The 25,421-nt window shown below is 39.8% G+C and overlaps 2 protein-coding genes across 3 annotated transcripts in view; one reads left to right on the top strand and one right to left on the bottom strand.

Moving 5' to 3' along the window:
* The window catches only part of TAB2 (TGF-beta activated kinase 1 (MAP3K7) binding protein 2), a 60,685-nt gene extending 42,121 nt beyond the window's left edge, over window positions 1-18,564 (bottom strand). Inside the window, exon 1 of one of the 2 annotated variants that reach the window (XM_068184928.1) lies at window positions 18,423-18,564. The gene's annotated coding sequence lies outside the window, so the exon portion shown is untranslated. Of the gene's footprint in view, window positions 1-16,759; window positions 16,890-18,422 lie in introns of those variants that run through there. The other variant, XM_068184929.1, reaches the window with a different exon arrangement.
* Window positions 1-25,421, top strand: part of WDR64 (WD repeat domain 64) — a 259,862-nt gene that overhangs the window by 229,900 nt on the left and 4,541 nt on the right. The window lies entirely within an intron of this gene.

Here is a 25,421-nt window from a genome sequence, read left to right as displayed (position 1 = left end):
GGCCTTGATTAATATTTTGATTCATTATTTACCTCCCAACAGATACTACAATACGGCAATACAGCAAGTAGCAATAATACATGAAAACCTGCTGACTGTGGACTAATTTTTTGAAAAAAAAACCCAAACCAAACCTGAAGCAGGAATGACTGTACTGTCAAACACTGACACAGGCTTAATTAAGTTTTAAGATGGAATTCCCCTCTCACCTGAATACAACTTAGCACAGAATCAATCATATTGGAAAGGATCACAGGGGGTCATCTGGTCCAACCTCCCTGCTCAAGCAGGATCATCCTAGAGCACAAGGCACAGGATTGCGTGCAGATGGTTTTTGAATATCACCAAGAGGGAGACTCCACAGCCTCTCTGGGCAATCGATTCCAGTGCTCAGTCACCCTCACAGTGAAGTTCTTCCTCATGTTCAGGTGGAACTTCCTCTACATCAGTTTCTGCCCTTTGCCTCTTGCTCTATTGCTTATCCCCTCCCAGGAGTTAAGGTTGTGCACTTCCAAATCTATTCAAATAAAAACTAGCCAGAAGCATGCACTTCTTCAGCAATTAAGAGACACAAAAGAATGATAAGCAGCGCATGTGTCAGATCTTGCCCAAATGACCCCAAACTACTGATCATCCTGTGGTATAGCTACAGTAGCCCATATCATGAGGGAAACACTACACTGAAGTTTTGAGAGAGCAGTCTGGCTTCTCATATGGTCTGAACACACCTCTTCAGGGGTCAAGTTTCACTGCACTACTGGTACAGTATAAATTCTGATAAAATCATGGTCCAACTATAGCCTGTGGGAGCCCACAAACATACTTTATTTAGGTATTTGTTCTAGCACCTTACCTAGTCTCGTATTACTCTGATAAAGAGTCCTTAATTTTGATGTTACCAAATATGACACCCAACCCATGTACTACCTGTTTACCTTGCACAAAAAGTTTATTTAAAAATGTGTATTTCCTCTTACATATGTCTCACTGTACCATTACGGTAACAGAGACAGGTCTAAACCAATCTACCTTCTCAGAAGATCCTACAATGAGCAAACAACAGCAGCCTGCTGTCACTCAGAGGGGCTCCTTTCTGAACACCACTCCAGAGCTCTTTTGACAAGGGTCCTGCAACACATCTTGTTGTGCAAAGGTCTGAGAAAAATCGTTTAACAGGACATTATCTATTAAAAGCTATCAAGCTACCTTCAGTGAAGTTTTTTCATCTATTTATCATTTACCAGCCATTTGTCCATGCCCTCACACCTCCAAGTCAGCCCAGCTCAACAGGTTGCTGCTGCCACCTGCCGGAAGAGCTTCACTCTCTGTTCTCCATTACGAAAACTTCCCTGGATCTTCTGCTCACTGGACACTTGAAAAAGGGAAGTCCATTTGCTAGGTGATCAGGAAGTGATTATCTGGCAGCCCGAATTTGTCTGTAGCAAATAGAGCTGGTTAGAAGATGTACCTGAAAAGTGCCAATAAAAGCCCATGTGCAGGGGAAGATACACTTATTTTGTTAACAGGAGGAAATTCTTTGACTGACACTGTATTATTTCCAGTGAGAGGAACAAGCAGAATGACTGCTGAACTCTCAAAGACAACTAGCATGATGCTTGTTATAAATAAAGCCACCTTCTGTTATCATAAACAAAACCAACCATGTCAATATTGCTCACAGAAACCATAAAAAGTTGGTTTCTCAAGTCCACCATTTTCACACAAATGTTTAAAGACACTTGGGCCTTTGAAAATAAAACTCTTAGCTGACCTTAGGCACCTTCTAGAATTCTTGGTCTAGCATCCCTTTGCAATGAAAATATAGTCTGAAGTACTGAATTAATATGAAGATCACACATATTTGATTTCAAGCTTTCAATGAATCTCCAACGAGTTGAAACAAACTACTCCATTGGAGAGTAGTCAGCAACTGTACTAATACCCATCAGTCTGGTGAAAGAGCAGAAAACCAATTCATCTGTCCACTAAATTCCTTCAAATTTGAATTAAGTCTCCTGAAGTTGCAAGTGAAGTAAGGCATGAAGCATGAACAAAACTACTTAGTTGTACAGGTATCTGGTAATTCATAAAGATAACAACTTCCACCAGGGTGCCATGGTGACAAAGTACCTTAGATTGGTACTTCATCACTCAGTTGTGAAAACCCTTCAGAACACCAAACATTCAGTTGGGTAGTTTTACATTTTGAACTTTATGACAAATGTCATTTTAGATTAATTGTAGTCTTCAGCAACACGAAGCTGACTGAAGTCTTTGGAATTTCAGTTTTGAAAGCAAGAAGCAGTCATCAATATAGATGACCACATATAAATGGGCTCTGGTTTTCTGGAAGATTTCAGAAGAAATTCTGAAAGAAGAAAGAAAGAAATTCTTACCAGTACAATTTCTTTTCCTTTCTTTCACTTTGTTTCATTCAAAATAATCAGAAGTTATGTCAGCTATGTTCTTCAGCCTTGAAGGACAGAAGATTATGTTTTATTGAAATTCTAACTTTAGTACTGGGCAGCACCATGCAGCTCATTGCAAAACCACTGGAGTTGGCAGTGTTTCTTCTCTTACTTATTCCTGTCATTTCTTCATGCACATTCTACCAGTGAACAATAATATATATTCAGAAACCAACACTTTAATTACCCTATACCCCTATCTGTCTAATCTCTCATCTGTTAAAGAGCAATCCTTTAAGAGCAATCCTTTTAAAGAGCCACAGTCAGCAAGACCAAACCAGGTAAAGATGTAGTGTGAAATAGGTCAGGCACTGTAGGCTGGAAGAAAATGCTAAAAACAGGTATAGAAAGAGCACAGTGCAGATTCCCTTGTAGAATACTCAGGTAAATAAAGGAAGGAGAAGAAAGGTCCTGAGAAACAACCCACTAATGAGAAAAAAAAATCTTGCATAGCAGATACCCAGTTTAAACAGCAGATCTTTGGAGAGGGACAGATGAGTCAATAATGCCTACTAGAAACATGCTTTGACTACCCTCTGTTGAATTCCTTTAAATTATACTTCTACAAATCCTACCAAGTATTGTGTAAAACTACAACATTCTCAATATAAAAGTCCATGTGCCTGCCTACAATGACTTGCTAATCCAGTTTTTGGCAATTTCATCTGCTCTTGAAAGGTAAGTTTTACTGGCTGCTCTGATAAAACTTTTATCTACCTCAAAACATAAGACTCCAGCATAGTAAGACTTAAAGCTCAGGCTCTCCCTCCTCTAATTCCAGTAATTTTCAACACCTTAAATTTCATTCTTTAAGTCCAAGCTGCCAAGAGAAAACTGCTACCTACACAAAGCTGTATGATGCATTTTGCATGTCAGGGATAATAAAAACAAGAAAGTCTCTTTTTTATCAAGGAAAAAAGTAATCACACATGATCCTAACCAAGAAAAGAGGAGCAAAAAATTCAGAACAGATTATTAGAGAACACTTCCCCAGGAACAAAAAGACTCATGCTCCTCACTTGCTATTTGCTCAAATAAAAGCAAATGCCTGCTTTCTTATGCATGACATGAAAGGTAAAACTCAAATATCTGAAAGCTATAATCGTGGTCCCTTAACAAAACAAAGATATTACAACATCACTCTTCCTAACAGCTGAAGAAAATGAAAGAAATAAAAAAACTTCTTCCTTATGAACATCTGTGCAAATTGGGCTTCTTAAAAAAAAAAAAAAGTTAAAATATTGGTGTCAAGAAACTATCAATTCCTTTGACTCATTTAAAAAATGAAGAAATTCAATTAAGAGATTCAATTAATTATTTAAGCCTAACTGAAAACCAGTTTGTTCAGAATATCCTGGCACAAAATTAGGTTCTCAAACTTTTCAAAGAAAATAGTCTCTTGTTTGTTTTAACACGATTCACACAGACCATATTTCTTTTTGCTCAAAAGCATCTTCAATTAAAATGTTTCATTACAGATAATGAACCATTTCAAAAGCTCGTAACTACACTTCAATCCAGAAAACAAAGTCAGTATACTAAAATGTATATGTGTCACAGTGTAAATTTTTATCAAACTGAAAGGCAGAAGTGAAAGAAAATAATGTTTTCTGCTAAGGCAAAAATTTTGATTACATAGAAAATGATTGGCTAATGCAAACAGTCATATGCTTCTCTTATTTTAATGAAATATAAAGCAGATTTGTTCTAACAGAGGCAAACAGTTTTGGTTATTTTAAGGATTTGGGGATATCTCCACCCAAGAGTTTATTCATAGGGGTCATCTTTTGAGAACTGCAAGCTCAAAGATGCAGTAATAACCAAATATACAATTAAAAGACATGCTTGATGATTGAATAGAACAGATCTTCAGTTTTGTGCATTGCTGTACTTAATTTCATCCATATTTTCCTGAGAAAATGACTACAATTATTAAAGAAAATTCTTTGAATTTTTCTTGCTAGGTTTCTAATAGTCTTGCTAGGCTTCCAAAATAAATTCTCCTTTTTCATTTTGGCACGCTTTAAAGTTTTTGCAATTACATGTGAAACTGCGACAGTAGGACAAGCCTCAAGGAACCATCAAATGCAACTCTTTCACTCTCCTCTGGCATGAGCACTAATACCTTGTCCTGCACACTCCAAAATGGTGAAATCTCTTATGGTTAATTACCATTCCATAGAGGTGGGTAGGTGGAAAGAGGGTAATGAGCAAATAAAAATATCCACCCACTCTTTGGAAGCACACCAATCATTTTGAAAACACTTGCACTTTTCATAGTATAATGACATCACCTATCACTACCAAAGAGTCGAAACAGTAAAATGTGTGCCCACTATCAGACACTTGGGTACTGCTTAGAAAGCCCCATGGTCCTAATGCCCACAGAAACAGATGCAAGCAGAACGAAAGGTCTGAAGCAGCTGGGCCAGGGAATATGTAGTTAGATAACTAATCAGCCAAGTACCACAAGCTCCAACTTCCCTCCTGTTCCCTAAAGATAAACCAAGTAACTAAAGGGCAACTTCTACTTCCTTCTCATTTATGCTGTGTGACTCACCTTGAGAAATATCTCAGTTTATTTAATGAACTTTGAGATTTGATTTAATTTCCCAGCAATCATCATGGTTCTCTCTCCTGATCAAGGAGCACAGAGGATTGTGTCTCACACACGCTTTAACTTCTGGGCTGATTGAATAATTTCCTTTACTTCTGGGCTAGCTCAGTATTTTCTTTTCCATTCTGCCACCCTTTACAAAACTCAAACAATTTCTTTAATTGATGGGAGAGGTGCCACTGGTAAATCCAATGTTTGCATAAATACCTACTGGAGGCCAGACTGGCAAAAAAAATAAATTCCTTTTTCATCTTAATCAAGGACTTCACTTGTTTACCAATACATCCTTTACTCATAATATTTTAATGACAGTAAGGCTGGGTATTTCAGCCACTCCTTAATATCCTGTTCCAAGACAATTCAATACTGCCACTGTCATTCCTCCTGTTCCCAGGCGTGCATTCCCCCTCTCCCTCCCCTCCTGTGAGTGCCCAATTTTGGCACTCATCTGATTCTCCAGCAAGCCAGTTCATGGAGCAAAATCAGAATAGGGAATAATGTCATGTTAATTTTCTGCTAGTTTAGTTTTGAGTCAGATGAATGTCAGAGTGAACATAGGGAAAGAAGCAAAGCCAACTTACACTGATCTACAAATCACACCCTTAGCATTTTCTAAGGACAAGCTTGGAGGGGGGAGAAAAATCAAGGTTCTACTCAACATTACATCAGACTTTTCTGATTTTACATTACCTTAGCACTAGAACAAACATTGAAAAAGTTAAAAACCTAGCCCAATCACACAAAGCTGCTTCTGGCAGCTGTTACAAACAAATAACAATGTAGGCCTGTAGGATAAGAGGAAGGAGGAAACATACAAGTTCTAGAGAAGCTATACAAAGGGTAAATAACAGCAAACCACTTCCTTCAATTGATAGCAGCTATAATTGGAAACAACTCTGTCAAAACACAGCACCTGAACTGAAAGGCAGTGGAGAAGTTTCAGAAAGATTGATAGGACAACACCAAGAAAGAACCTCCCACCAAGAGTTAGGGAAGAAAAGACCTTTAGCTATTTAACACAGTACCATAAGCAAAAAAATGGCCACAGAACTCCCCTTTTCTGACAATCCTCTCCTCTAGAAGGGCAATTGAAATCCTTACATACAAAGGGTATCCATAGTAGGAAGAGACTCACAGCTGGGCTGCCATAGTTTTAGGGTAACAAAGCTTTACTTTGTATCTGCAATTATCTTCACCTGTGAAACCACACTGGCAGAAATCCCTGGGGTAATAGTGGAGGACTTTTGACAGCTGCCAGGAAAAAGGGGGAAAAGGAAGGGTGAAGTGTGGTCATGGAAAACTAGTTGCTGTTTTCTCTTTCTTCTCTATTAGTTCCCAAACCAACACATATAAGGACAAACCCAAGAGCACCACTGCAAGACTTGGGAGGAAGCCTCTAGTTTCCACTTATTTTCTGCCAAATTCGTAATAGTAGAAAATAAACAAAAATCCATCCGATAACCTCCACCAACACTAAGATGAGGTAACAGACACTGACAGGCATGAGTCAAATAGAGATACTCATGATGGTGCCCATACAACTTGGTTTTCCTTGTTGCTTTTCTTCCAAGGCCCTATCTGATGCACAAGTAAAGTAACAGATAGATCTCTAAGCAGCTATTCCTCTAGCTCCCAGTTAGCTTCCTGTACTTATCTTCTTCTAGAATAAGATACAGATTTCCCATCAAGAAATACTGATAATATGTAATTTTAAAAATTGCTATTTTTCTAGGTTCCCCACATTTCACCATGAACTGTCTTCAATGAAGACGAGGGCTAGTTGTTCTCCATCCTTTCATTAAGGAAAGGAAAATATGATCACTGCACTCACTGTTATGTAAGGCACTGATCTTTTTTTCTGCATTTTACTCCACACAAGATTTGGGGGAAGGGGATTAACAAGGAAAGGGGAGAGAAAAGCCAGGAAGAGCTGAAATGTCTCCAGCATTCACAGCTTCTCAGTACATATTGTCTCCTGCTGTAACAACCATTAAAAGACGATCACTAACCCTTTTACAAAGTAACTATCGTCTACTTTTTTCCAACTTTAAACTAAAATTCCTTACAAGAACCCTGACAACAGATGCATGCTAACAAGACAACTAGCTACTCAAAAGGAAAAAAATAACTAAGGAACCTGCTCTGAAAAAGGCGGACAAGGAAAAGTAATAGGAAAGCTGAGAAAGAATAGAAAAGATGCCTCATGGCACCAGCTGAGTAAAGAGATTTTAGCCTTCCACTAGGCTAGGTAAGGTCTTCCACTTTTTCACATCACTTGGGAAGAAAAAAGAGTCCCACAGCAGCAGTAAGTTTTATACAAGACTAAAATTCACATTAAAAAATCCAGAGGACTTGCAACTAAGATTTTGTCTTTGTGTGATCCCTATTCCAAGGCCTCTCTGTAAACTGTGGACAGAGAAGCAGAAGAGAAATGCAGAAATAAACAATTTCTACTCAGATTTTGACTTCCCACTGTGTTTTCTGGATATTGTCTGAATATATTTTCTGGATATTGATATCAGCTGATAGCCTTTTATTAAGAAAAAAAAAGGAACATATAAAAAGTACATGCAATTAAGAAGAACAGTTAAACCTCAACGTTTATCTTCTAACGAGAGATATAGCCAGAGATTGTGTATTTTCAGGAAACTAAAGAAAGAAGATAACCCATTTTATGAAAATAAATATTAAACACGAGCATGGTGAAAAAGTAACTCTGCTAGTCCAGATATCTCTTCACAGCTTCGACATCCTAATACATTTCTTGCATTTACAACAAAGATAAGAGGCCTGTTAATAGAAGTAGACCGACTTTTGAAAGATAAAATGAACAGTGTCACATAGATAAAGCAGCAAAGGATTCATAACTATTTAGCTCTGTATTTCACAAGAATTCAATTTTTACTCATCCCAATTTTCTAATGCTTGTCCTTCAAAAATAATAAGCCATAGGTTACAGGCAGGCATAATTAAAAAATGCAGATGGGGACTTTTCAGAGGAACTGGCAAGAACCAAGTTATATTAAAAAAAAAACCTCAGGCTTTAATTTTGTGCTAACACCACCTTTTCTGCCATAAATAAATAGCAAGCTAACTACTATTCCTTGCAATTACATTCTAACAAGAGGTTCAGAAAGGATGATAAAGGAGTGACAACAAATTCTTAAGTTCATAAGGCAAACAAAGCTGCACTGCTGTGCTTCTCCTAAATCAATTTAAAATCCCAGTCCATCTGTATATACCAGAAAATAAAGCTACAACAGCCAGAGAAAGTAGCAATAGTCAAACATAAAATGAGAAAGGGTTTTTGAAACCAGTGAATTTTGACAGTCTGCACGGTCACTGCAGGCATTCTGCAGCATTCATTTATATGACAGTGTAAGGTGATGACTTGCCCTTATCACAAACAGGCAGCAGCTTGAAGTCACACAGACAATGCTGAAATACTGTTTTGTCCAGGACTCTTAAAAACTTCAAACATAAAGACAGATTTCTTTTAATTAACAAGATCACATGCTAGTATAACTCTGAATATTTTTCTAGATGAAGTATTCCTCTCAAACTATATTATGCTGAGGCAAGTTGCAGGCCTCTGTCTCATTTGCGTTGGCAAGAATTTCCCAACTCATTGATGGGGAGTGGAAAAAACCTTCCAGAGAGCTGCCCCTGGCTCTGCCCTGAAGAAACATAAGCTTCAGTTTGGCCTGTTCTTTTGGCTGGTTTCAAGAGGAAGGAAGCCTGTAGCTTCATCAACTCTGCTAACTCCATTAGGTGGTACTTTAAGATACTCTCTTGCCACGGCAATAATACTGGCAACCAAAACCACTAAGAAATCAAACAAAATCAATATAACAAACACAACCAAGAAAACATGAAAGAAATCACAGCCTGAGCTTCAGCTTGAAGAAGTTGTTGATATCTGCCAGCCTAGAATCTGAACATGCAGGTCAGGTTAGCAACTACTGCTGAGTTCCAAAGTCCATTCAAAATCTGCAACTTGAATGAAGTTGTTTCTTTCTGAAAGAAAGAGAACACCTACCATCTAGTTTTAATTTGCTCATCTTTAAATGAAGCTTTGTATTCATTAATATGTTTGAATAGCAGATTATAATTTAAGAGATTCACTAGTTCTGTCTTATAACCATTAAAGGTTATAAAAGGCTCCAACTCTAGGCCGCAAATAATGCTCCCTTGTAGTACACAGGTCAAACATGAATATAATGACAAAACATCTGTTTTGCTATCCTAATTTAGCCACATTTTCCCTCAAGAGTCAACAAGTGCTGCACCTTTTTTCTCAATCTCTTTCCACCGTTTACATAACTCATTGCACTTACACTTAACCTATTAGCCACACTTTGACTAGTTTCAGTGGGACCTTAATTTCCTACTGCACTGCAAAACTGGACTACAGCACTTAAAGATCAGAAAACCTTAGAAAAAACTCTTATTGACCAAGAGAAGACTGCTAGGGTTCTTGCAGGCACCATCACTTAAAGCTAAGTAAAATACAAGTGTTGAAAGCATTTAAGACCCCTTGATTATGTCCAGGTAAGAGGAGAAAAATTACTGTTATCACCTTTCATCCAGGTAGGTCACTAGTGAAGATTTTAGTGGTAGAATCCAGATACATGGGTTCTGTGGTGAAGTTAGTTCAACTAATTAAATTAGTTCAACTCATGAAGTTAGTTCTACTTTTTGAAGGGCTAGCTTTTAATTTACACCATTTCAGTATTTCAGTTGGTGACTCTGAACAGCTGCAGTGCCACAGTGCGTAGGGATGAATTCTTGAGCTGGGCTTGCTTCTCTGTCATAGGACCACTCTCAGGTCTACAGTTTCATGAGGGGCTTTCATCGTCCACAATACCAGCTTAATTAACTCTCATTTCTTCTATGTATCTATTCTTCTTGTTTTTCTACCATATTTCAGTTTTGCAGAAAAATCTATTTGTGGGCTCATACTAAAACCACATCAGTGGTTTTAGTCAGCGAACTCAGAGGAAAGGATGGCAAGTCCATGCCCTGTCACTGATGTAGCACAAAACAACCCCCTCAGTGTGAAGTTAAGGAGGCTTTCAGACTGATCCAGCAGCTCCTCAGCACCCAGGGCTTAGTCTCAGCCCACGAGATCACCTAAGTTTAATAGCAATCTGGTTAATTTTCTAACCACCCATACAGAAACTGCCCTGGCTCACAAACAGATGAGACCAGAACAAGGGACCAGCTGCTTTTGTCAGTGAAAGCAATCTTCCCTGTTCAGTCACAGCAAAATATCAATGGCCCCTGATGATCACAAACACTTGTGTTCTTCCATTTTTGCTTTGAACCTCCTTTCTCAAAGCCATTTTTAAATATTACTTCCAGAGTAATTAATGTATGCAGAATACTGACAAAATAGCAAAAGCATTCCTTTCATGGCAGCTAAGGCCTATTTTTGTATCAATAAACCAAAACTACTCACTCAACGTTGCAGCTCTTCCAGAAAACGAACACCATTCTGCACATGTAACTGCACTACACCAGCAATCTCTATGCAGACTGCTGCCTTATGGAAGGATGACACTCTTTCATAAATCCAAAATCATGCAGCCATGCTGGTACCTTTCCCAGCTTTGACAAAACCAGTATCATCAGAACAGTCAAGGTACCATATTGTCAAACTGATATTTTTCCTCCACAGTATGTGTATGAAAGCACTACTGGCAGAAACTGTATTTTCCTTTTGATCTGGAAACCACAGGGGTTTTCAGCCCCATGCAGGGGAAAAGAAGAAACAAATAATGGGCATTTTCTCTGAACCTTGCTGCTTCACACAAGAGACTGGAAAGAACAGGAATTTCCACAATTCAAATGACAGCTTTCACCTGCTGCTTACAATTTATTTTATTCTCCCTCACCAGATATTGTGGAAGAGGAACAAAAAAAAAAAGTGTCGCACTTTAGGCATGGAAAAGAAAGATCAACACGTGCTTCTTGTAGAGGTACAAAAACTGATCATTTAGCAACGTTTTTTACACATACGTTCATACTAAGTTTTAACTCAGATACAGAACAAAATCAAATATATATTTTTAAGAAATTGCTTGTGGTTAAATTTTCCTTGTATTCAAGTCATTTTCTGAAGAAATAAGAAGTTCTCATTCAGAGTGAAGCCCCAAGTGTGTCACAGATGTGAACCACTCTGATAAACTTCAACTCTCAGCTTTGATACAACAAACTCTACCCTAAGCACTTCCAATGAATACAAGCTAGTGAGGGTCTAACTCAAGCAATTTCATACCTCTTCTATGAATTTTCCAGGCAAATATTAAAAGTAATGTCAAAATACCACTAAATGAATTACACCTATCAAAGACAGTTTTCATTAATTTTTAAAGACTGGAACAATTTTAAAATTACTGGAGAACTAAGAGGCCTAATAAATGAAAGACAAAAATACTTTGCTAAATGTCTTTGTCTAATCCAATGTATGCACCTAGGTAAACAAATTTATTATTCATGGGACTGCAAACTTACTTAACAAATATTTAGGACTGACTTACTTAACAAATATTTATACACTGCTTTGCACAAAAATACACATTAAACTCTAGTCAATACAATATAATAATCTGGTATTGGCAGTTATTACAGTAAGACAGTTTTAAATACACAACTTTTTGCATACAAAATAATCTTATTCCCATTTACCAAAGACAAGAGTAGTACTTAAAAAAAAAAAGTGAGCAAGACACTAGATTTTTTACTGCTTTGTACTTCTCAATCTGAAATGCCTTTTTAAGCACACTTTTGCTGAGCCCCTGGAGATAGTCTGTTCCCAGGCTCAAGGCTGTTAGACTTAAGAAGGCTCTTTAAGAAAGATAACCGACTATTCCCTTTGAAAAACAAATGCTTGTTCGACAAATGGAAAGTTGCAGTTTGAACCAGTTGAATGAACAGAAAGAAATCCAAGTACAGAACTCAAGATCTTTTTTTTTTTTTTTTCTGTCATTCTCTCTGGAAAGCCTAAATGAAGCTGCGGCAAACTTAAGCAATGATACTCTGAAGAAGAGACAAAACGGGAATGAAGAGACAAGTGCTGAATCGGTCTCTTCAGAAAGATTAGAACAAAAAGAATGGCAAAGTCAAGTACAAACAAGAGGGCACTAACGCTTCAGCTATAAAGTATAGATCAGCATGCCTAGGCAGGGTAAATGGAGAGGATATGAATGACCAGATTTCCTCTTTTCTAGCTCGCCTACAAATATGATAGGATGTCAGTAAAGTGGCTGGAGGAGATAAATTCTGCATGGCACAGATTTCTCAAAGAGTAAAGAAATATTAAACAGAAAACCCAAAAAACTATAAATGCTGTAAAAAGACAGGAGAGTACTGCAAAGAGATGTGTAGCACAGCACGGATGCAGGGAGGGGAGACTTCAGTTCTTAAGAGTTTAAACACAACATGAATTGACAAAAGATACAATTACAGACCACACTGTACAACTCAAATATTTCTTTAACTGTGTGCTTTTTCCCTCTATATATAGGTGAAACAGTTAATTTTTTTCTACCTGAGGAAATCAGGCTTAGGACTTACACATGGAAAGGCTTTTCTGCATTTCTAGCCTTCAGTACAAAATAGAAATCAATTACCAGAACCCAAACAGCTTCAAGAAAAGAGATGATTTATCTGAATGTACATGTCACTCACAGCTTCTGAGGCATCAGATCAGTAGCTAATGTCTGTGGCGTAGTTAAATTTTGAAACTTACTGTATTTTTTTTAGTTACTTTACTAAACTTGTCTCATTTACCCTGTTAAAAAAGACATTCTGAGAACACATTGATAAACTGATAGATCAGCAAGAGATTATTACACACAGAGCAATTTCCTTTGAAAAATGCATTCTAAAGCCCTAGCTTTGACAGTCTCTAAGAGTTACTCCCTAAACATATTTATGCTTGATCTTTCTACAAATCAATTATGAAAATACCTGAAAAGTAAAGACAGGCTGCAGCAAATAAAATTAAATGGTTGCTGTTAAAGAGTACTTCCCATTTGCCAGTGATTTCTTATCCACTTCTACTAGCATTGTGGACAAAATAGAGGCGTACCAGGCAAATACTTATTTCTAGGCTCAAAAAACCCCATAAAATCTTTAGTCTGTAACAAATCTATATTAAAAAGCAAATATTTTCAGGCTTACTAAAACAATTTGATACTACCACGGCTCAAAAAATCAGTTAGACCTGGGAGTACATCACTTGTACCATTGCATGCAACAGCCCACAGAGACATGACTGAATAATATTACCAGCATGCAACCAACATGTAAGTCACATTATCTAAAGAAACTGTAACTATACATGATGTAACAATAAAATAATGTTTTTGATGGTGTATTTTGAGAAAAACATGCATGTCTTACACACTTATGTAACTCCTCCCTTACTCATGCACATTCTTGCCCCACACTGCTTCACACTCTGTGCCTGTCTGGGCACTCCTGTTGAATCAGACCCACACAAACAGAAGCGCTGGCACAGCTCAAGAAGCTCTGTAATGAGTCTGTAATATCACCAAACCATTTTTTTTCTTCAGTCTTCCTCTTCTTAAGAACCTATTTTAATGTGATTTTTGTTCAGAGTGCTGTCCCAGAAACAGCAAAATATAGTCCCGTTTCCCACAGATTTTCTCTGTGTCTCAGCCATGCCCTTGTGCTCCAATTAGTCACATTCCACCTCTATCCCAGACGCCTATTATCTTACCACTCTCTTCCAAGCACTGGCCACAATATACTTAACCTCTCACGTCCTCTAACTACTGACTGGAGAAAAGAGTACAGCACTTCATACCTGGTTCTTATCCCACACCCATCTGGCAGCTAAGTACAGGTAACTGCTAAATTCATGCAAAACTTTCCCCTAAAGAGATGATCTTAATGAAGCCATCAACTTTAACAAGTTTAACTTTTGTTCAACATTATTATAATGTAACATCTTTCACACCTTGACCCTTGGCTAATTGCTGAAATTTTGATGAGCTCAAAATTTACTGACACACAAGATTAAACAAAATATGATTGCTCAAGATTTGTGACTTTAGAAAAGCAAATTAAAGACAGTTTATACATTACACAAATATACAAAACCAGCAACTATTTCTTTAAAAAACCCCACAGAAAATAGGTGCATCTCAACATTTTATCCACAAGAGAACAGCTGATTCTGAACTCCCAAACTGCAGAAGTTTATTCCCTAGCATGTCCAGTTAACTAAGGCTTCTTAAAGAAATTGCATTTACATGTTTTGTCTGTCCTTTTAATAATTACTTGCATCCTCTGATTATTTTCGAGTGCATTTTAAAGGACATATAAAATCTCACAGATAAAAAGGGTTCTAAAAATTTTGTGAAAAATGGCAGCTCTGTTGAAAAAAGAAACTTGAATTCATGCTTTCAATGAGAGTAAAAGCAGGTTGAATTCTGCCTTCTCCATTGGCAGCCCCAGAAGACCAGCCAGCCAGCACCACATAGCACCAGATTTGATGAATTCTGGAACAAGTATAAGATCCTTTGCATTTAAGTGGTAATCTACCTTAAGTTAATCATCAGAGCAGTGAGCATATAAAGTGGCTTTGTCCCATTTTTGGCAAATTCTAGCAAACCTAACAATATCATGACTTATAGGTGTACAGTCCTAGTTGCTTGGGTGATCATTTTTTAATACAACCTACACTGTTCTTCTGCCACCGAGTATTCCTAAGTTAATGCTTTTTCAAACACTAAAGGGAGCACAAGGTTTAAATCCATGCTGAAACACAGATTTTTAAATAATGGAAAATTTAAATTCTGTTCATAGTACAACCAGGATCTGAATGAGTTTTAAACCACTCATCATTAAAGACAGCGAAATCTGATCTTCATCTGTGCTTAGAATAGAAAAGAGCTACACATTTTGCACATTGCTACAAAAATTGATTCCACATAGCATTTTTCTAAGAGTAGAATGCATATTTCAAACAAAAAAAAAGTATTTTTCTCCTAAAATTCTCTGACTAGGTATTAACTTACAATTTATTTAGCGCATTACCAAGTTACGCTTGACTTCTTGCAACCAACAAAAAAAATCTAACACATTCTAAAAATATTAAGTATTTAACTATACCTTAACTACACCTATGGCAACAAGAACATACCAAGCGATGCTGTTCATTCAGCAACGGTCATGGTCCAAGAATATTGGGATACTACACACAAACCCTATAGATCTTTTAACTTTACTTATGTCAAGCTATTTCACTTGGTTTCACTAGAATCTAATTACTACCAATTAAGGAACACCATCTAGAGCAATGTAACAGAAACCAGAAAACTCAGTAAATGTCTGTATAGCATTTGCAGTAATTTCTTGATTGAGAGTTTTACTTGCTGATCAGTTTAATAAAAATGAATCCCTAACTTCATTATAATTAGGATAAATGTCTACAAAAACTTCTGTCAGGGAAAGCACGAATATTACGTCAGTGATTTTTTGGTAAGCATTCTCAAGAGAGGGTGAAACTGAAACAACTATTATACTGAAAAACTCCTGATAACATTGAAAACTTTATAAAAAAATATTATCCAATTGTCCATCTGACAGCTTTCTTGCTTTCACAGTTGCATTTAAATATGTGGAATCCAAACCAGACCAGGTTGCTAAGAAGGGTTCAAGATGCCTTAGAGCATCCAACAGCATTTCTCCTCCTTGAAGCAGAAAGCACACACTTGCCCAACTGAGATAACCTACTACACCAGTGAAGTGAGAAAAACCCAAATTGAATCACTGTATACATTCATGGTAAAAAAGTTACCTTTCATGTCAAACATTTAAATGTTTGAGTTTTGAATACAGCTTTTAAAAAACCCAGTTCTGAATCACTGGAATTTTTGTACTGTTTTCTGTAAAAGCACCAACAGTAACATGGTTCAGCATTCCGCTTGCAGCAGCTCAGAAAAGATCAGCCTGATCCCGCAGTCCTAAATTTACAGTCATTTCATAAACTTGAGGTCACGTCTGACCAACTTATTTCTTCCAGTGTTTCCAACCATGGAGATCATAAGGAGGCAGCACTTGCAACAGGATGAACAATAACGTAGTTTTATGTTTCAAAATACATTCTCACAAAAAAATAATTTGCCAATAGCTCTTTAAGCTACCTAGCAAAAAATACTTTTTTTTTCCCTGAGATTAATCTCTTCAACAGATGACAGGTTTAATTCTACAAGACTCAAAAAACATACCAGCTACCTGTAACACCAAACACCATTAAAAAACAACACAAGACCTTGGCCTTCAAAAAAATGCCATGGTGCAGAAAACCACTATCTTCTGTTCTGTCACTGCTGGAAAAGAGAAGTTTCTACCAGGATGCTGTCATAGGAAGAGTGCCCATTTTCAAGAATTCTATTATTGTATCAGCAGACATAAAGGAACAGAGTAGAACCATCTGACTTCTCTTATGTTGAGAAACATAATGGTTTGCATTTCACAAAGTCTTGAAAAGCTGGCATAAGCAAAGGTAGCATAGCACAGCATAGCAAGATGGCACTGCCCCCACATGTAATGATAGGGATGATGCTTTATCAAGTATCTCTTAAACACAAAATTGAGACAACCCAGACTGAGTACCTCCCCCAACCACCTTCCTTACCTCTTCCCCTTTGGAGGCTCCCTCCCCTGTGAAGCAACATGAGAAAAACCACCCAGGTCTTCTCCATTTTTACAAGAAATTGAGACTCAATTGAGGGTTCATTCTGCTACAGCACAAATCAAGGTACTATCTACCGTTAAAAATACCCAAGTTAAACATGTGGATCACAGCCACAACTGACTGAAGTTTTAATTTAAAATGGAGAGCAGGACTCACTGAAGCTCATGACATGTCTCTCCTAACCTGTCAGTGGAACTTCTCTCTTGCCAAAAGCAGGTATCAGAATACAGTTACAACAGCATACGCAAAGAACAAATAATTCAAATTTGTATGTGAAACACAAATGCCTAATTATCTGGCAAATCAATAGCTAAGCTGAAAATGATTATTGATTTCAGCAAATTGTGGCCAATAGTGAATATAATGCTATTGCTACAGCATCATTAGCCCTCCTTATAAAGTAGTGCATGAACAGTACCATTTTGGTGGGTAAAATCACAACATGAACTAATGTGAACAGTCTAAGACTCTGACTTATGCTGATGTTTAGAAGGCATATGTTAAGAGTATTGAAAATTATATGCAGCACCATTTTCAGCGTTCTACAGGTGAACTTCAGAAACTGCTTTATCAAGTCTGTATCAGATATCCTAAACTTATGACTAGAAAACCACACCTGAAACCCACTCCTTGCTAAGAAGCATGCCTTTGGAATTCCTTTTTAATGTATGTGCTTACCGTCATTGATACAGAAACACCCACAGGTCTTGGGAACAAACCAGGCCCTGCCGAACCACCAGGCACAGCACAAAGAACACCAGGTTTCTGCCCGGAAGGCCTTGCCTACATCTAACAGGACAGAGCATTCAGACTTTTCATACGAGCCTTCCAATGAATGAGACAGAGTACTACACACCTCCGCAGAGTGTTCCCACGTCTCTCAGAGGGACAAAATAGAAAAAGGGAAGAAAACGAGAAACACTATGCATCTCCTCTCTGCAAGACCCCTCTTATCAGAGCCATTTCAAGAATTTCTACTCGACAACTAAATTGACTCGAATAATGGAACCCAACGTCCCAAATATACTATATATGGAATCGAGCCCAGCCAGCCCCCGCAAAGGCACGGGGCACCAAAAACTCACACCTCAGGCACTCGGGTACTCATCCTCAAATGGCGGAGTCCCGCGCAGCGCACTCACACCTGTCACCTGCCAGGCGCCGGGCCAGCTCCTCCCTCTCTCTTCTCTCTCCCCCTCCCTCCAGCAACCAGGCGAGCCCGCTGGCAGCTCTCGCCCCTCTCTGGGCAGCCGCAGCCCCCCGATCCCTCGCCGCGTCGGGAAGCTCCAGCGACTCGCGAAGGAAAATAAGTTTCCATCTCTCTCTGAACGCCCCGCTGCGCGAAGACTTCCCGTCCCTTCTCTCCCTCCCCGCCCCAGCACGCCGGCACGAGCGGGGTGCCGGGGCTGCTCCCTCCCGGCGCACAGGCCTTCCCTGTCTCCCTCACCCTGGCGCAGCCCGGGGCGCGCTGAGCGGCCGCGGGAGCCCCGGGCCCCCCGCCCCTGCCGGCCCCCCGCCCCTCTTCCTGCAGCCCCCCGGGATGGGACCAGGAAACTGGCCCGGGGAGTCGCCACCAGGCCCGCCTCGGCGGGGTCAGCCTTACCCTGCTGCCGCTTCTCCTCCTCCTCCTCCTCCTCCTCCTCCTCCTCCTCCACCGCCGCCGCCTCCCCCACAACCACGGCAGCAGCCGCCGCCACTACCGCCACCAGCGCCGCCGCCGCCTCCGCCCGGCAGGGGGGACCCCGCCGACCCGACCCTCTCCGCAGCCTCCCGCCGCCGCCGTTCCGCTCCGCGGGGGGAGGAGGCGGAGGAAGAAGGAGTAGGAGGAAGGAGGGCAGGGGGGTCCGTGCTGCCGCGGCGGCGGGCGGGGCGGGGCGGGGCGGGGTGGGGGTGTGTGAGGGTGTGCGTGCGGTGGCTGTGGCGGCGCCGCTCCCGCTCAGCCGGAGCCGCCGCTGGGGCCGCGCGCCGCTCCCGGCCCCCTCCCCCCGCGCTCCCTGCGCTCCGAATCAAAATAGAGCGACAATATGGCGGCGGCGGCCCCAGCATCGCGAGACCGCGCCGCGAGCGCTAACGGGGATGCGCCGCGCGCCAATGGGCGCCGGGGCGCGCGGGCGGCGCTTCCGCCGGCTCCGCCCGCCGGGCGGGGCGCGAGCGGGAGCGCGGCCGCCGCCTCGGCGCTGCCGGGACACGGCGGGACAGCTGCGGGACGCCGGGGTACGCGGGAGCTCGCAGCGGCTCCTTCCTGCCCTGCCGCCACCGCTCCACCTGGCCCGGCGCCAGAGGAGGGACAGGGGGAAGCGGCGGTGGCGCGTAGGTGGGCTGCCCGCCTGGAAAGCAAGCAGGGTCTGAATGGGCTGGGGAAGGAAGGAAGGGCAGCATCCGCAAGGGCAAAAAAAAAAAAAAAAACCCTAAGAAAATTAATATTAGTTCAGCCCTCCCACCCCCCGCCCCCCAGTTTATAACCAAAACGGTTATTTCGAGGGAATTGCGAGACGCTTTCTCTCAGGAGCGCTTAGTCCGCATTACTCAGAGTACGTGATTTCCATCATCCTTCTGAGGTCGAGCTCTGACTAATCATCTCCCTAAAATGTCTCCAGGCGAACATGGCCCGGTATGCTGGTGAATCCCTCTTCCCCTGTCAGCTCCACCAACACCCTGGCCCAGTCCTCGACAGGCATCCTTAATTTTAGTGAGGAGTCCAAGTAGGTCTTTGTATTTCTGTAATTTAGGAAGTTTCAGCTTCAATGAAAAGACAACTTTCTCATGATATTGTAAAATCATCCAGTAAATCAGTTGAGTTTCAGGGTTGTGATACCTTACACTATCTACTCCTTATTCTTCCTATACTTGCTTTCTTCCTGCGTCTCTTGAATCCTCCTCCTTCCTCCCTGCAGTGAGCAGGTGCTGCCCATGTTGTCTAACAATAGTCCGTCCATCCATCCATCCTTGTGTCATCTTACTCTGAAAAGTACAGTCAGACACAGAAATAATTTTAATGTAATCTTTATCATCTACAGCAGAGGGAAATTGCCTGAATTCCTGCAATCTAGAATGGGTCCTGGCAAGGAAAGGGATATGCTGAAGCTTTCAGCTTTTCCCATACAGTGGGGCTGGGCTGGAATCAATGGAGAGAAAGGGTTTCTCCACCACTTTAACTCCCAGAGGCACCAGTGATTTCTGGCACGTGCCAGTGTGTGAAAGGCACTACAAAAGGGCCAGGCCAAAATCATCTCCAACCTTAACACTATCCCTTGCACTATCCATTTCAGAGGTGTGACAAGAGAGAGCTGCACTTACTTTGCAAGACCTCAGCTGTTAGACTGGCCAATTAACAATTGCAACACTGAATGACAGAAACTAATAAAAAATCTAGCATGCTGTAGGCAGGAACTAAATTACTCATGATAATTTAGGCTAAGTATTCTGTTACAAGAAATAAAGACAACCTTGCCATTGAAACAATGGATATTTGCAAAAATTATTGGAAATGCATTTTCCAAATGAAAGCATTAACAAGTGAAAAAATCCCTGTCAACTACATTTAGTTAAAGCTGTCAGAATCCTGAGGGAAGCAACTGCAAGGACTGACTGCTTGGAGTAGAGAGGGGGAGAGAAAATACCAAGGAGTCTAATAGTGAGTCGTTATGCTGTGATGGGGAAAAATAGAAAAAAGGGGAAGAGAAAGACAGCTTTTTTCCCTCACAAAATGTGGAAATATGGGGGGGGGGGGAGAGGGGGGTGTATGTATGCACATTCTGGTAAGAATCAGTTGCTTTCACAAGCTGCAACAGAGAAGTCTGCAGTTCTTTCGTACAGCAGCAGCATGGAGCATGAAATGCCTGTGTCCAAACCTTATTACTCAGCCTGTCTTGTGTCAAGCTTATACAGGGTTGAGAGTCACTGAGACTTGTTTGTTCATTGTAAACAAAATAGTATTTCCCCAAACAGACAGAAATTATTACAGTCCATTACAAAAATGGGTAATGGGGCACCTAGAAAGAAGATGCAGTGGGAACATCAGGTCACAGCTGCCCCAGGGGTTGCTCCACTTCAGGTGTTCAAGTACATTTTTCAAACCTTTCTCTTTTTCTACCTGTGCTGTAGACAACTCGTGGTCTGCCTGGTCATTGCTCAAGCACCCTGCTCTTCAGCTCTTCCAGCACAACTGTTTCAAACTTTGTTAAGCCATTCCTGTCCTTTCAGACAGATAGGACAATAAACTTAAATGAATATGTTTTGTGTGCAAGAAACTCAGTTTATTTTGCTAAATTTAATACCAAGTTAAATATTTGACCCTTTTGCCTACAGTTGCTAAAACAGGGATTTACCACAGGAAAGTGAGACCACTTCTCACTGTGCTATCAGCAGAATTTACTGCAATGCTTAAGCACTGGGATCATGTGAGTGAGCTGCACAGTCCCTCCCCCCTTTTTGCAGGCTCCCTGCACCACATCTATGTCTGAGCCCATTACTATGTAGCTCTTCTCCTATAGCAGCTAATTTTGAATCAGTTTTTAGCACCTTTCCAAAATCAAAGAACAATTATTTAGGAAATCAGGTTTTTGTAGTGAGATTCAGAAATTAACTGTTTTCCTGTGTATCTGAAACAAGAACTTGGCAGATCTATCTAATAGTACATTCTGTGTGTAGTGTGTAACACACCATCAAAGATCTGTCACCAGTGAGGCACAGGCCTTACTTCTTTCCCTTAAGATTTTAGAGATTATCCTCCCTTTTTGCCATAGAAGGTATGAGTTCTTGTTTTTTAAACCTTAATCAGACTGTTTATATTTTTCCCCTGCTAGAAAATGAAATTTTGAATAGGTTTGGGGAATTATTCTAAACATATTGTACAGAAAAGCTATGTCTCCAAAGTACAGTCCATTTCATCAATTGCTACTGACAATTCTGAAGCTGAAATTTCCTGAAAATGCTCTTTAGAAAACGTAAGAGGAGGAGTCCAGTTAAAAACCACAACTGGCATAATTATTTCCAAAATCGAATTTAAAAGTCATCTTCCACAGCAAAAGAAGGTAGCATTGGCAGCTTTAAAGACACTTTTCCAATGAACATTCAACTGGTAATTTATTTTTTGTTCTTCTAGACAGGAGGTCTGTCAGTCCTCCTATTGGAAGGGTGACAAAAACAGAAGTAACATTCATTGGCCAAGGACAGTCCTAGCAAGCTCCTAGCCTGAGGATGCAACCACAGCTTCTCCTACAAAAATAATTAGAATTTGAATTAACAACATGGCAAGGAAATACAGAAATTCACCTTATTTCACAAGAAATTTCAGGCACTGTACTTCTCTCATTCCTTGTGGAAATTACCAGCTGTGTGCAGTTACAAAAAGCTGTTGTGCCCTGATGTTTTTCTTTGCAATCTGCAGAACACAAACAGCTTCTGTTATTACTGTTGAGACTCCCTTCTTTTCCAGGTTGCTGCCGTCCTTTCTTCAAGATAGCACCAGCCTTTTCACTTCCTAACAGCTCATCTGTTTGGGAGTGGAGCGCAAACATGACATTTGCGATAAGGACATGATTAAGAGGTGCCTTAGTGGTTCATGAGTTCTAGCAGCTTCACAAGATTTGGATAAGGCCTTCGCTGAATGAAAATCCATTGAGATTTTGAGGACAGCCAGCCTACCCAGGCTTTTCAGTTGTAAAAGCATACGGACCTGTGTTACAGCGGAGCATTATTGTAGTCTATGTATTAAAATGACATACAGAAATAGCATGTTCTGAGACTTGGTAAGACTTCTTTTAATGCATTAGAAAACCCACACTTGTTTATATTGATCATGAGCATCATAAGAAAATGGTTACCCTTGAAGAAAAATATCTTTGTCTACCCAAAGCAATTCTGAATTTTTTTTTTCAATAGCTGTTTTAAAAAGTGGGAAAGATGGTCGTATTAAATCAATCTTCTGAGTAAGTAGGGAAAAGTGCATCCTTGACGTATCTTTCAGTGCTCTGAATAAGAGAATTAAAAATGTGTGAATAAAAGCTCATATGCTCATATGACACACAGTTGAGTCAGTAGCTACTAGGGAGACAAATTTAGTATTACTTAATGCTACTGTGAACCTTTTTTATTAAACTATTTTATGATAATTCAATGACATAAAATATAAAAAAGCCAACACCATTAAAGGCTTCAAAATACTTCAGGAGAAATGCTGATTATGTTTCTTCCCAAATCCACTGTTTCCCATGCTTTGTGGTAAATGGAGTAGAAAGTAATGATAAATATTTATTCCACTTTTCTTAAGATTTATGTAATACTGGTATAGAGTTCCTACATGTCTCTAGGGTCTTCATCAGCAAGACACCTTTAGTCTCTTACTAAAGTCCATCTTTATTCAAATACCTTTCAATCACTTGCTTAAACTTTATGCTGTGTTGAAACCTGAGACAAAGAATGGGTTTAAGTGTTTCTGGACAGGTATAACTTGCTGAGTTGAGACAGGAAACCTACCTTGAAGTCCAAACAAATGACTTGCCTGTTCCAGATACAAATCAGGCATTAATGGTTTCATAGTAAAAACCCTTTCAGAATGTCTTACAGCTCTTTCTTTCTCTAGCTACTGATTTTAACCTCTTCTGTCTCAGTGACTTCAGCCAAATCCCTTCCCTTTACAAATTTTGTAAATGTGAGAAGTGAGAGTGAAAATTGCAAGATACTTAATCTTACTGTATATGTTAACACACAAGGTGCAATAATTATATTATGTTTAAATTTCCCTAAATGTGAAGGAGGCTGTTTTTAGGTGGTTAATATATTTTTAAAAATAACCCAAAGTACTCTCTAAGCCTAAATGTTTCATGGTATTAAATTTCTCCGTCTTCTTCTGGCCTTCTGCCCCACCGCTGTAATTACCTTATCACCCAATAATAAAACTCTCTGAACAAATCCTGTGCCTGCTATTAAGGAAAATTAAAGCTTAGCACAAATTCTCTGCATTCTTTCTTCTCTTCAGCTGCAGTACTTGACAGCTTGCATGGTACAAATGAAACACCCAAAGCCTTTAAGCCATCCCACATTTAAAAAAAAAAGGCAACTCAGAGCTTTATAATGCTGATAGGTATTAGACAGAGTCTGTTTTAAGAAGAGGGTACTGGGTCCCCCTTTTGAGTGGAAAACTCACTGGTGTAACAAAACAATTAATCATGCAAGTTTATATACGCACTGTACTGGTTTGTTTCCTTCTGGGTCTTAGGCAAGCCCTTGTAAGGAGAAGACAGCTTATTCCAGGTCCACTGTGTCCTACGTCTGTCTGAGATTGCCAGCAGAAGTGAAAATTGTGGGAATACATTTCTCTATGTAACCAGTTTTCCCCTAGCTACTGCATCAGAATCCTCAAGTTCCTGTTATACTTGTGTGACTTTTGAGTTCCAAATTGGGCTGCATTTCAGTCATAATCTCCTGTGGTTTCACCCTTTCTGTGGGAAAAGATCACTTGTGTGCATCCACAATTAAAAGTGTTTCAGTATCACATGACAAAATATTAGGAAATACTAAACTTCCAAATCATCAGCTCACTAGCATGAAGAAAGATCACCTCTTTTCCAAGGTAAAATTCTTAATAAAATTAGGAAAACCAACACAGAAAAGACAGAAATCATTTGTGAAAACAATCAGCTACCACTGCACCTGTTTTCAGCCACTACATTGTCACATAGTGGAAGAAGATGAAATTGTGGGAAGTTTGTTAGGAGATGCATGGCATACATATTTAAAGGAGTGCATTCATCTCCAAAAATTTTAGTGTTCACTTGTTGGCACTTTTTTCATCTCAAGATCTTCTGATACGTAACAAAATACCTTAAAACTCCACAAAAATATGTTCTTCCTTCGGGAGGGCATCCATTCTGCAAAACACACAAAGCCCTCTAGACCATAACCCAGAAACTATAACCCCAGCTAAGCCAAACACAAATTTGTACTTAGATTTAGGCATAGGAAAGTTTTGTTGGCTTTATTCAACTTGCTTAAAATTAAGCATATGTTTTAACACTTTACTGGATTAGGGCCTATGTCAGCAAAATAAATTTCTTGGGAAGAAGTAATAAAAACGTAGCTTGCAGTGAGGGACAGCAGAGCCATTCACAGTTACAGAAGCTTTAAAACACTAGCTGGTATTTATACATTTAGAAAAGAAATCAGGTGTGAAACAAAACATTTTAGATAATATACTAATTAGTCTGCTACAGAATCACTTTTTAAGAAAATTCCATTTGAAGAAAAACATTTTTTTGCATCCTTGCACCCCCAAAAGCAAATTGATTTGCACATCAAGGAAAAAGATTTTTTGCAAGCACAAGTTTCAAAAGCCATTTCTCCACTGTTTAGTAACAGCTTGGCTGTTCCAGATATACCATTGCGTTCCCTGGAGAAGAAGATTGACAGGAGGCCAAGCTTTTTAAACACAGTTTCATTACACACATGCACTTGAATTGTCTCATTCAAGTTCAGGTAATTGCATATATACTATAAATGTCAGCTAACTAATTCTCTTGTATGCATTGTGCACTGGTGTGTATTTATTTTTTATGCTAAGAACCTCTCTGAATATTTGATGTTGTAGGTCTATCCTTTAAAG

Source organism: Anomalospiza imberbis, chromosome 3 (assembly GCF_031753505.1).
Source record: "Anomalospiza imberbis isolate Cuckoo-Finch-1a 21T00152 chromosome 3, ASM3175350v1, whole genome shotgun sequence".
Lineage (NCBI taxonomy): Eukaryota > Metazoa > Chordata > Aves > Passeriformes > Viduidae > Anomalospiza > Anomalospiza imberbis.
Note: the sequence above shows the minus strand (reverse complement) of the source record. Positions and strands in the feature narration are given on the sequence as shown.